The sequence below is a fragment of the Artemia sp. Qi Xiang Cuo genome, chromosome 7, assembly GCF_049724085.1.
Source record: "Artemia sp. Qi Xiang Cuo chromosome 7, ASM4972408v1, whole genome shotgun sequence".
Classification (NCBI taxonomy): domain Eukaryota; kingdom Metazoa; phylum Arthropoda; class Branchiopoda; order Anostraca; family Artemiidae; genus Artemia; species Artemia sp. Qi Xiang Cuo.
Window position 1 is genome coordinate 62,816,292 of NC_142800.1, and position 11,355 is coordinate 62,827,646.

Sequence of the window (11,355 nt, forward strand, 5' to 3'; positions counted from 1 at the left end):
ACGATCATGTCCAATGTTAAGAAATATGAAAACCCATAACTCAAAAAAAAAGAGAGTCAGATCAAGACAAAAAGTACACCATTAGAACCGCCTTGTCCGAAACCCCTAAATAGGAAACTTTCTGTCCCTTGGCTTGAACAGCAAGGGAAATATATTGGCTTGAAAATCAAGAAAAGTGGCAGCTACTACAGCATTCTGCCTAAACGGCATCGATTTGAGGAGGGGACAGCCCCTTTCATATACGGAATAATTTCTGTTCGTTTTAAGTTTTAACGTCGTTCCTTGCCTTCAGTTAAAAAAACTTGTTTTTTTTAATTTAATTTCTGAACATTTTTGAATTAATGCAGGTTTTGATTTTGGCTCACCGTGCATGAATAATTAAAACAAAATTTGCATATTAATTTTACTTTTATTGGTTAAATGGCTTTCTCGAAACTTGTTTAATTTTATTTACGAACGTTTTTATTAGTAATAAATATGCTTAACTTACGAAGGTACTAACGTAAAGAACTTCTGTATTCATATGTTTTTAACACGTATATTAGGGGGCTCGCCCCTGAGTCAATCCTTAGCTCATAAATATCAAGTCCGAATTTTGTTCCAATTCTTCAAAAATGACCTCTTAATCACAAAGGCCGTTATTTAGAATAGCTCTTATGAAAGTACTAAAAAATCTTTGGCTTAAGAGGGAGGTATTGACTAGTGGGTGAACCCAATAATACACATAATATTTTCTGTTCGTTTTAAGTTTTGATGTTACTCCTTATTTTCAGTTGGAAAACTTGTTTTTTTTTATATTTAATTTCTTATCTTTTTTTAAATAATGCTGGGAAATCCGACGCCCCCTTCATAGCAAGGTCCCTTCCCGCATGAAAACTTCCTTCATGGAAAGATCCTACCACATAACCCACGACCCACCCACCCCCTTCTACCAGAAAAAATCCCCCCCCCCTGAAAACGCCTGTATACTTCTTAATAACCAATACTATATATTAACATTGGGTAAAGTTCAAAGCTTTCAGCCCTCCCCCCGGGGACTTTGGGGGATTAAGTCATCTTAAAGGACATAGTTATCATATTTTCAACCATGCTGAACAAAATGGCTATCTCGAAATTTTGATCAGGTGACTGGGAAAAAAATTAGCATGGGAGGGGGCCTAGCTGCCCTCCATTTTTTTGGTCACTTGAACTTTTAATTGAACAAAAGGGCACTAGAACTTTTAATTTCTGTTCCAATGAGTCCTCCGACGATATTCTAGGACCACTGGCTCGATACGATCACCCCTGGGAAAAAAAAACGAAAAACAAATAAACACGCATCCATGATTTTTCTTCTGGCAAAAAATACAAAATTCCACATTTTTGTAGACAGGAGCTTGAAATCTCTATAGTAGGGTTCTCTGATACGCTGATATTTATAAAGTTAAAAGTGATAAAGTATTTTAAAGTTAAAATCTAAAAAAAACATAACAAATGGACTTATTCAGATTGGCTTCTTAAGGGCTCAAATGGAAATCGTTATTTTAGAATACTCAGGCACCCGAAACGCCCTCTGTGAAATTAGTTTCCTTGTAGAGGAAAATAAAGATGGCGAAAATCAATAAAATTCCGATTTTCATGTTTCCATCACATAGGATAGTGTGGCCTAACCTTCCTAAAAAATAAAATATATAATAAAGCAAAGTAAGACATTGCCTTTAATGAAATTGAACGGGGCAGTGATCATAGTGGTATTTCGTAGCACTAGCTACGAGCAGTTTGATGTTTTTTAGAAATCGTCTCAAAAGCTACACAGAGTAACCATACTCTAAAATAATATTTATACAGCGTATAAAATATAGAGGAAATAATGAGTAAAAACAAGATATTTAAAGTATTAAAGAAAGAAAATGAAACGGAGTATATGTTCAAACAAACCACTGCTGACCCCAAAGCTCTTAATTTGAAGGAAATTTAATCCATTCGAAAAGACAAAGCCTAGCTCCCTCAGTGGCAATGGGAGAATATTAAGCAAGTGCTTAATTTATTGTTTAATTCATTCTATTCAGTCGAATTTTAGTCCAACTCATTCAACTGTAGCCCTATTCAGTCCAACTCAAAATTATATATTAATTTTCAGGGATTTTCCTTGTTTTGATTTTTGTTCAGCATTTATCCTGATTACGATACTTGACTTTACAATCATTACAAGAATACGAGGGAAGTTACGAGAAGTAAAATGATGAGACAGACAATAAACAACGCAAATAGCTTAAAAACCCTCCTAGGGCCTGTTTCTGTCGCTCCAGTTGTTGCTAACAATTTTTTGTTAGTTCGTGAAAACAGATTTGCTAACTGATAAAAATGTGTCGCCAGCACTTCGTGGGAATTCAGTTTACGGAAAATTAAAAATAGGACGTTCAAATGTAAATAGCGATTAAATTAGGATTTCGAAGTTCATAACAAGTATAAAAATGTGATACAAAACTGTAAAACATAGTTTTATTTTTAGTTTTTGTGCTCTAATTCCATTAACCTTTCTCCAATAACGTTTTCGAATTTGTTAGATAAATATATTTCCTTTTTTTGTAGCAATTCCTTTCAGTTCATGGAAATATAATTGATTGTAGAATTGTAATTAATGTGTTTTTAGGACTGATTTGCCATTAGTATTACCCTATATTGACTTTGATGTAATCCTACGCTAGTGCCCAATTACATGTCAACTAATGTCAAAACGACCCATTCAAGATTCAACAAAAAAATATGTCAAAAACTAACTAATATCAAAAGCATGTTTTAAATTTATTTAAATTGTATCTATTTCTACTTTTAATTTAAAAAAGATCAAATTAATTCAAGAATAAACCTCCTGTTTTTACTTGTTTAGCCTTTCCCCGAAAGTTTTAGGATTCTAAGGTCTTACTGTATGTAGATTTATGTTTTTTTCTTATGCATTATAATCAGTTATTTTCACGGTATTAAACGCATCGATGATTAGCTCTTGTCGATATCTTAGCTTCGATTGCTCGTCTTCCGTCGTCCAGACGAAGTTTACGAACTTTTCGCGTTTCTCCAAACGAAAAAGTTCAAATGTTGACAGCGTTGGTATTACAGTTGATCCAGTGTGTAGTTGTCCTTCCAGATTGGTTAGTTCCGAAAGGTGATAGTGAGAAGAAAATGGACGAGGATAGTGAGTCCAGAGAAAAATCAAAAGTAAAATTTTTTAGGTTTTTTTATAAAGATCTTCCTTGCAAATAAAGCAAAGAAAGAATGGGAGGAAGCTAAAAGAGAGCCTGAACCTTACACAAAAGGTTGTTGAAAATGAAGTAACATATTAGAAATAGCTAAAAGGGGATAATGAGAAAAAAGGAAACCGAGAAAAGTAAGCCTAGAGGCGACTCAAAATCAATATTTGTTCTGTAAAGCTCTACCTTGAAAATAAAACCAACAAGAAGCCAAAAGAAAAAAAAAGTAATAAGAATGGTTTTCTGAAGTGTGAGGACAAAATTAAAACAGCTAAAAGGGAATAGTGAGACGAAAAAAAGAGGAAAGTGAGCTTATGAGTAAATCAAATGTAAGATTTTCGCAAAAAGAAAACCGCAAGGTAAGGGAGAGAGTTAAAAGTAAGTCTGAACCTGATAAAAAGGGTTTTTGAAAGTGAGATGAAATCATGGTAATCGATGAAAGGGATAGTAAGAGGTACAAAGAAACAAGGAAAGGGTGGAAGTTAAAAGAAAGAAAGAAGAAACTAAGAAGGAGTCTTCAGAGCGGGGTAACAGAATAAAAAGAGTCAAAACAGCTAAAAGGAGATAGAGAGAAGAAAAAAGAAGAGAAAAGCGAGACTTGAGGAAAATCAAAAATAAGATTTCAACTTTATTTTTGTGGAACTCGTCCATGAAAAGCGAATAAGGAAGGGAAGGGAGAAAGTTAAAAGCAAGAAAAAATGTATCAAGAAGTGTTGCATAAAGCGAGCTGAAAGTGAGCTACAACCGCTAAAAAAGAAATTTAAGAAGAAAAAAGAAAAGGAAAGTAAATCTAGAGGTAAATCAAAAATAAGAGTTTAGATTTTTTTATAGAGCCCTTTCTTGAACAGAGAAAAAACAAGGTAAGGGTGAAAGTTAAAAGAACGAAAGAACGTAGTAACAAGGGTTGCCAAAAGCGTGATGACATAATAGAAAAAGCTAAAACCACCAAAAGGAGATAGTGGGAAAAGAAAAGAAGAGAATGCCAAACATGAAAATGAAAGTTATATTTAATGTATATAGCTATAAATCTGCTTTGACTGCTCGTTGTTAACTTCAAATTCGAATCCTTTCAGGTATGGCTGCAAAAATGGATAATATCTAACTGAAATTTTGCTTGGAATTCATACGTTGACTCACTATCGGCTAGGAATATATGGAATCATAAAAAGTTCATTTTAAGGCCTAAATGCTTCAACGTTTCGTGAAAAAACGTTCAACTAAAGAGGAAGGAAGGGGGATCTAACCCCTTACCACTTAACTTCTTTTGATAAGGAAAATGTCCTTTGGGAGCGAAATCGTATCTACTGGTAATGGTGAGAGATAGGTTAGGTTAGTAAGATTTGTGGCTCCTCTGAGGTCCCCTTAGTGAACTCAAGCTTTTTACAATTTGACCCCTAGTTTCCTGGATTTTTCAAAAAATTTCTCAATTTACCCCAATTTTGTTCTATTTTTTAACTCGTTTTTATTTAATTGAATTCAATCGTGACGTCCGAATTTATCTTAGTCCTGAGACTTAATGACTGAATGCGAGGAAATTTTCCAGCTAATCATAGCACCACTGCTGAGCTTCGAAGTAAGTTTTCTCGAAAATTATTTTTGTTCTGAAATTTAAAAATTGAACTTAAGTGGTAAGTGGATTGGGAGATAAGCAAAATAGAGGGGGGTGGGGCAATAGGCACATTAGAAAGTATCTTTTTATCTAGCAGAAATTCGAAATGCAATTCAAAATTCATGTTAAATGTTTTGTTTTTTTTCAATTTCATGTTTTTTGAAACTTATTTGCAAAATCCAAATTAACAAGCTCTGAGTTTTTTGGGACGTCAGGGCCTAGATTTGCTCAACAACTTTACTTTCCAGGGACTCATTGATTCGGAAACCCTTCTTTCGTCCGAAATACAACTCAAGTTCATATCTGATAAGATTTATTTCCAAGAAAATGACTTATCATAAGTCAAGATATGCAATTTACTAGTCAGAGTCAAAACAAACACAGCAAAAAGGAGAAATATAATACAGCAATATACAATATAACACAGCAAGCATTAGATTTTGTTTATCCCCTCTGTTTTTTATTAATCTTTTTAATTTCCTTACAATTTTGTTCTTATCAGCATTTTTCAGGCATTTTTCCACGGAGAAATCTTGCCAGATAATTTGTTCCCTACTGAAATGAAATTCATCCCAAAAATTTTTCCCACTCAAATTTCCCCCCAACCCCCCCCCCCCCCTGTAGAAAACACTCCCTTAAAAATGTCTGTATGTTTCCCTAAAAATATCCGTATATTAAACACCGGCTCCCGTGTTCAGTACAGACAGTATAGCCTTTTAAACCAGGCTTGTGGATAGTCTCTGCCCTTGTCTCCAGTATCTCAAGATTTGTATGATTTTCCTGTCTTTTAACTATATCCTCGTTATTTTTCAATGTTTTGAGCTTCTTTTCAATTTAAATTTACATCCCCCTCCCACCGCTTTTGAAATGAACACAGTGCATAAGCCTACCCTGTGAATGAAAGTGAGCTTAATCTGAACTTTTATTTATTTTTTGTAGAATATAATTTCATAAATTTATTACAATGTTATAACTCATCAATAGTTTTTAGCTGTATATTTTCTAGAACAATTTTGATTTTGTATTTTATAGAACACAATTATTCTACATATAAGATCTTTATTTCTTAAAATTTGAAGAATTTACTGGAGGCAGGGGGGATATTTTCCTTAAAAATCGACAAATTACCCTCCAACAGAATCGTTGGAGAATACTAAAAAAATATTCCAACAGAATCAACAGAATACTAAAAAATTTAAAAAATAGCTTAAGAAATAAAAACATTTTGATATGCAGAAAGCACAAATTTTCCAAACTACAATCCTGTAAACTTCATGGGATTAAAAAGAATTTAGGCATTAAATCTCCAAAACTATATTTGTACTTTACCTTTATACACCTTTGACGAACCATCGATTTTTGAGAATGTCCTTTGGAGTTGGTCGATAATTTCTGTTCCCAATCAGACACTGGAATACCAAATTCATAGGCAAAAGTGAAATGTTATTCTAATTCATCATTTCAACAATCATTTTTTTAGGGTTTTCTCGTTCACAGGGTACCAATCCGATTAGGAGTGCCGCCAAAATTATCCCCAAAGACCAAGTGGTAACTGGACCGATCAGGTAATTTTGAAGGCCTGCTTCAGGAGGAAGGTTCCTAGGAGCCCACCAAATATTTTCATTTGCTTTTTCTAGCGATTCAGCTAAACCAAAATCAATAAGTATAACATTGTCACTTTCATCAATAAGTAAATTATCACATTTCAGATCTCTGTGGGCAATACCAGCTATTTCTAATTTTGAAACTGTTGCTACTATTTGCTGAAAAAGATGGAGAACCTTGTTTTCACTCAAAATTTGATTTTTGAAAATATATTCACCCAGTGTAACAGAATCCCGATGGTATTCTGTTACAATCCAGCATTCTTGTTCAACTATATAATGATCAATAATATTTATGCATCCATCTATGTCTTTTACTTTATTTATAAAGAACACTTCTTTGGGTATACTTCTACCATTGTCTAGTTCAATCATTTCAACACGGTCTAAGTTGATTTTCTTCACAGCAACGGGTTCCCAATTCCCTTTTTGAAGTCCCAGGAAAACCTCTCCATATGATCCTCTGCCAAGTTTCTTGGTAGTTAAATAATACTTTTTGCAAAACTTTTCCAGATCTGTTGCTGGAAAGTCGTACTTTGGTAAAACCGGATAAAAAGCTCTTACCTTTTTATGTACATGAATTAAGACTTGTTGAATACGCCTTCTTTGATCCATCTCTGTTGGAGCCCTTGTCTGTTGTTGTAACATGTTTATATTCAAGATCTTTTCAGTAATAATATATGTATATATGAAACTGTGTTTACAGTAGTAATGTTACTTTGTAACTGATTCTCTTTTGATAACAACGATGAGCGATACGAATGAAATTGCATTATTTATCTCTGCTGTCTCCGCCCAGTTTTGCTTCTGATGAATGCAAGCTCTTGGCATGCCGCCAAAAGCTTACGTCACTCACTGAGGAATGTCGAGATATTTTAATGATGCAATTTGATAAAATCTGCTGTCTCGTCTGATTAAAATTAAAGAACAGTTTTTTTTTTTTTTAGGAAAGTAAATAACGAAGTTTAAACTTAAAACGAACAAAAATTATTACTAAAAATTATTACGGCCTATCTAATATATGTCGATAAAACTAATTCAAATAATCCAACTGGTAAAATTTCTGTATGTTTGTAGGATTATAGAAGAATAGCGTTTTACGGAAACCACAAAACAATATAGTAGTTTTGGTACAGTAAAAGTAAAGCATTGAAGGAAACTTTTAATTGTATAAAAATAAAGCATCTTTGGATTGTTGCTTAATTTTTTTTCGTTTAATTTTGCATTACTTCTGCTCAATGAGCTCAGTCTAATGATTGACTGTCGTTTTGGATCTGAAAAGGACTAAATAAAAAAAACTATTTTGTTAAACTGAAATTAAGGAGCAGCACTAAAACTTAAAACTAACAGAAATTATTACGTCTATGAAGGGGTTGCCCCCTCCTCAACACCTCTCTTTTTACGCTAATGTTTTTTAGTACTTTAAAAAAGCTTATTGTTCTAATTAAAGGACTGCTGTGTTTCAGGAGTCATTTTTAAAGAATTGGGATATAATTCAAACTTTAGCGTATTGAGCGAGGTGTTAGGAGGGAGCAACCCCCTTCACATACGTAATAATTTCTATTCGTTTCAAGTTTTAATATTGCTCCTTACTTTTAGTTGAAAAAACTTGTTTTTTACATTTATTTTTGACCGTTTTCAAATAATGCCAGGAAGTATAGCCCCACCACCACGGAAAAATCCCCCTCCCATGGAAATATCCTCTAGACAATTCAATCTTGGTGAAAGTTTCACCGGACAATTACCCTCAACAACTCCAAGCGTAAAATTGAGACGGAAAAGAGAAAGTAAGACATATAAAAGGAATTTTTTTATAGGAATTCTGGCAAATTCCCCCAGTGTATAATGTTCCCTGACAAGTTCATCCTCTAGAAACATCCCTCTCCATTGAAAATTTCCCCGTTGAAAAGCCCCCAGCAGGCCGTTCGTCCCCACCCCCACCCGAAAATGTTTGTATGCTTCCCAATAACAAATACTATGCGTAAACGATGGGCAAATTTTATAACTTAAAGACCTTTCCCCTATGATGAACAAAATGGCTATCTCAAAAATTTTATCAAACGATTTTGGGAAAAAGAGGCGGGGAAGGAGGCTTAGTTGCCCTCCAATCTTTTCGGTCACTTACAAAAGGCGCTAGAACTTATCATTTCCGTTTCGAATTAGCCCTCTCACTATGTTCTAGGACCAATGGGTTGATACGATCACCCTTGGGATAAACAAAATAAAAAATTAAATAAACAGGCAACCGTGATCCTTTTTCTGCAAAAAAAAAATACAGAATTCCGCATTTTTGCAGATAGGAGCTTGAAACCTCTGAGGTAGAGTTCTCTGACACGCTGAATCTGATACTATGATTTTGTTTAGATTCTATGACTTGTAGGGGGCGTTTCCCCTTTTTTTCAAAAATCAGGCAACTTTTCTCAGGTTTGTAACCTTAGGTGTGTAAAATTGAACTTAATAAAATTTATTTATTTGAAATCAGTATAATAATCCGATTGTTTTGATATATCTATTGGTATCAAAATTCCGTTTTTAAGGGATGCAACATTTCAAATAAATAATGTAACCTTTATAATCATTTTGTCAATTATAATTTTATTTTTATTAAAATAAACTAGTGGGCGCAGTTGGAAAATTTTTGTTAATAAATGAAAATTTTGTTAATACCGTAAATGAAAATTTTGTTCAAATTTAGCCTGAAATTTTTTTGGAGACAACTAATCAATATTGTCCCCGTGACAAAGAGAGGCTAGAACCGGCACTACTGAAAAATAACAATCATTGCCGTATTAAATGATACTGAATTTTTTTGGAGGGAAACTAAATTTTTGCTAATATTAACACTTTGGTCCGGTAAATGTTTTGGCAACCCTGTTCGTATCTATAAGTAGTATCAGGGTTAATATGATATTCAAGATACAAAAATATTACTGTTTTAAATTGCTGTCCGTAAAAAACTTTTTTTTTTCTTATCGGCCAACGTAAAATCCTGCTGCCGAACCGATTTTCAACTGCTGTTAGAACCTAGTATTACTGTCTTCTATAAAAAGATTGAAGTACTTACCTTCTAGTATTACCTTCTTTTATTACAATCAAACTACTACTTATAACAACTCACTGCAGCACCAAGCCTCCTGAGAACAACACAGCTACGCACGCTCCTCCTCCATCACAAACATTTTATAAACGGTCTTGTCTCTGTTTTAGGAAGAGGACGAAAATGAGTGTCAGCTATGGGCCGATCTAGCGTTTAAGTGAATTCACCGAGCAGCTGGTCTTAGTTTGACCTGTTTGTATATTATGACCTCATCTAAGATGTCCAAAAAAGTGTATCAGGAAGAGTGTATTGATAGGACACCCATTATAGCTACCCATTATATCGATTATTGATAGCTACCCATAATATCGATTATTGTTGTAAAATTTATAATGCCCTTTATTTATAAATAAAAAGTTTCCGAAAAAAAACTAACTAAGGCGATTTTTTTTCTGTTCTCAGCAAATAGTTCACAGAAGCTAGATTCTTCTTAAATGGGATTAAATAAAAAAAAACAAGTTTTTTCAACTGAAAGTAAGGAACGACGTTAAAACTTAAAACGAACTGAAATTATTCCGTATATGAAAAAACGGCGTTAAAACTTAAAACGAACAGAAATTATTCCGTATATGAAAGGGGCTGTCCCCTCCTCAGCACCTCGCTCTTTACGCCAAAGTTTTTTATTGTTTAAAAAAAATAAGAGTTGTGAGAAAGTCAAACTTTAGCGTAAAGAGCGATGCGGTGAGGCGGGGACAGCCCCTTTCATTTACGGAATAATTTCTGTTCGTTTTAAGTTTTAACACCGTTCCTTACTTTCAGTTAAAAAAAAAAACTTTTTTTGTTTTATTTAATTTTTTAACGTTTTTTGAATTAATGCAGGTTTTGATTTTGGCTCACCATACATGAATAATTAAAACAAAATTTGTATATTAACTTTAGTTTTATTCGGTTAAATGGCTTTCTCGAAACTTGCTTAATTTCATTTACGAACGTTTTTATCTCAAAGGCTGTTATTTAGAATAAATAGCTCTTGTGACTGTACTAAAAAATCTTTGAATGAAAAAGCGAAGTATTTAAAAGAGATTGAACTCAATCATACACGCAATATTTTCTGTTCATTTTAGGTTTCCATGCTACTCTGCATTTTCAGTTGGAAAACTTTTTTATTTATACTTAATTTATGATCTTTTTTTTTAATAATTCTGGAACATCCGGCGCCCCCTTCATAGCAAGGTCTCTTCCTGCATGACAACTTCCTTCATGGAAAGATCCTCCCACATAACCCCCGACCCACCCACCCCCTTCTACCAGAAAAAAAACCCTGAAAACGTATGTATACTTCCTAATAACCAATACTATATGTTAACATTGGGAAAAGTTGATAACTGTCAGCCCTCCCCCCGGGGACTTCGGGGGATTAAGTCATCTTAAAGGACATAGTTATCATATTTTCAACCATGCTGAACTAAATGGCTATCTCAGAATTTTGATCAGATAATTTTGGGAAAAAATAGGCGTGGGAGGGGGCCCAGTTGCCCTCAAATATTTTGGTCGCTTAAAAAGGGCACTAGAACTTCTAATTTCCGTTCCAGTGAGTCCTCCCACGATATTCTAGGACCACTGGATCGATACGATCACCCCTGGGTAAAAAAAAAAAAAAAAAAAAAAAAAAAAGTCCACCAAAATATTTATTATGGCAAAAAAAAAAAACGTCCATATTTTTTCAGATAGGCGCTTGAAAACACTATGTTTAGGTTGTATTATAAGCTGAATTTTTTGTTGTGATTTACATTAAGGTTCCATGTTTTTTAAGGGGTCTTTCCCTCCATGTTCAAAAATCAGCCAAATTTTCTCAGGCGCGTAACTTTTCATGTGTTT

General features: G+C 33.8%; 1 long non-coding RNA gene and 1 pseudogene across 1 annotated transcript; one reads left to right on the forward strand and one right to left on the reverse strand.

Moving 5' to 3' along the window:
- Nucleotides 1-3,047: 3,047 nt before the first annotated feature.
- Nucleotides 3,048-9,786, forward strand: LOC148950551 (uncharacterized). Its single transcript, XR_016141968.1, has 2 exons — nucleotides 3,048-3,195; nucleotides 9,648-9,786. It is a non-coding gene; the product is annotated as an uncharacterized LOC148950551 (long non-coding RNA).
- Nucleotides 6,168-7,125, reverse strand: LOC148950552 (serine/threonine-protein kinase Chk1-like; annotated as a pseudogene).
- Nucleotides 9,787-11,355: the final 1,569 nt, after the last annotated feature.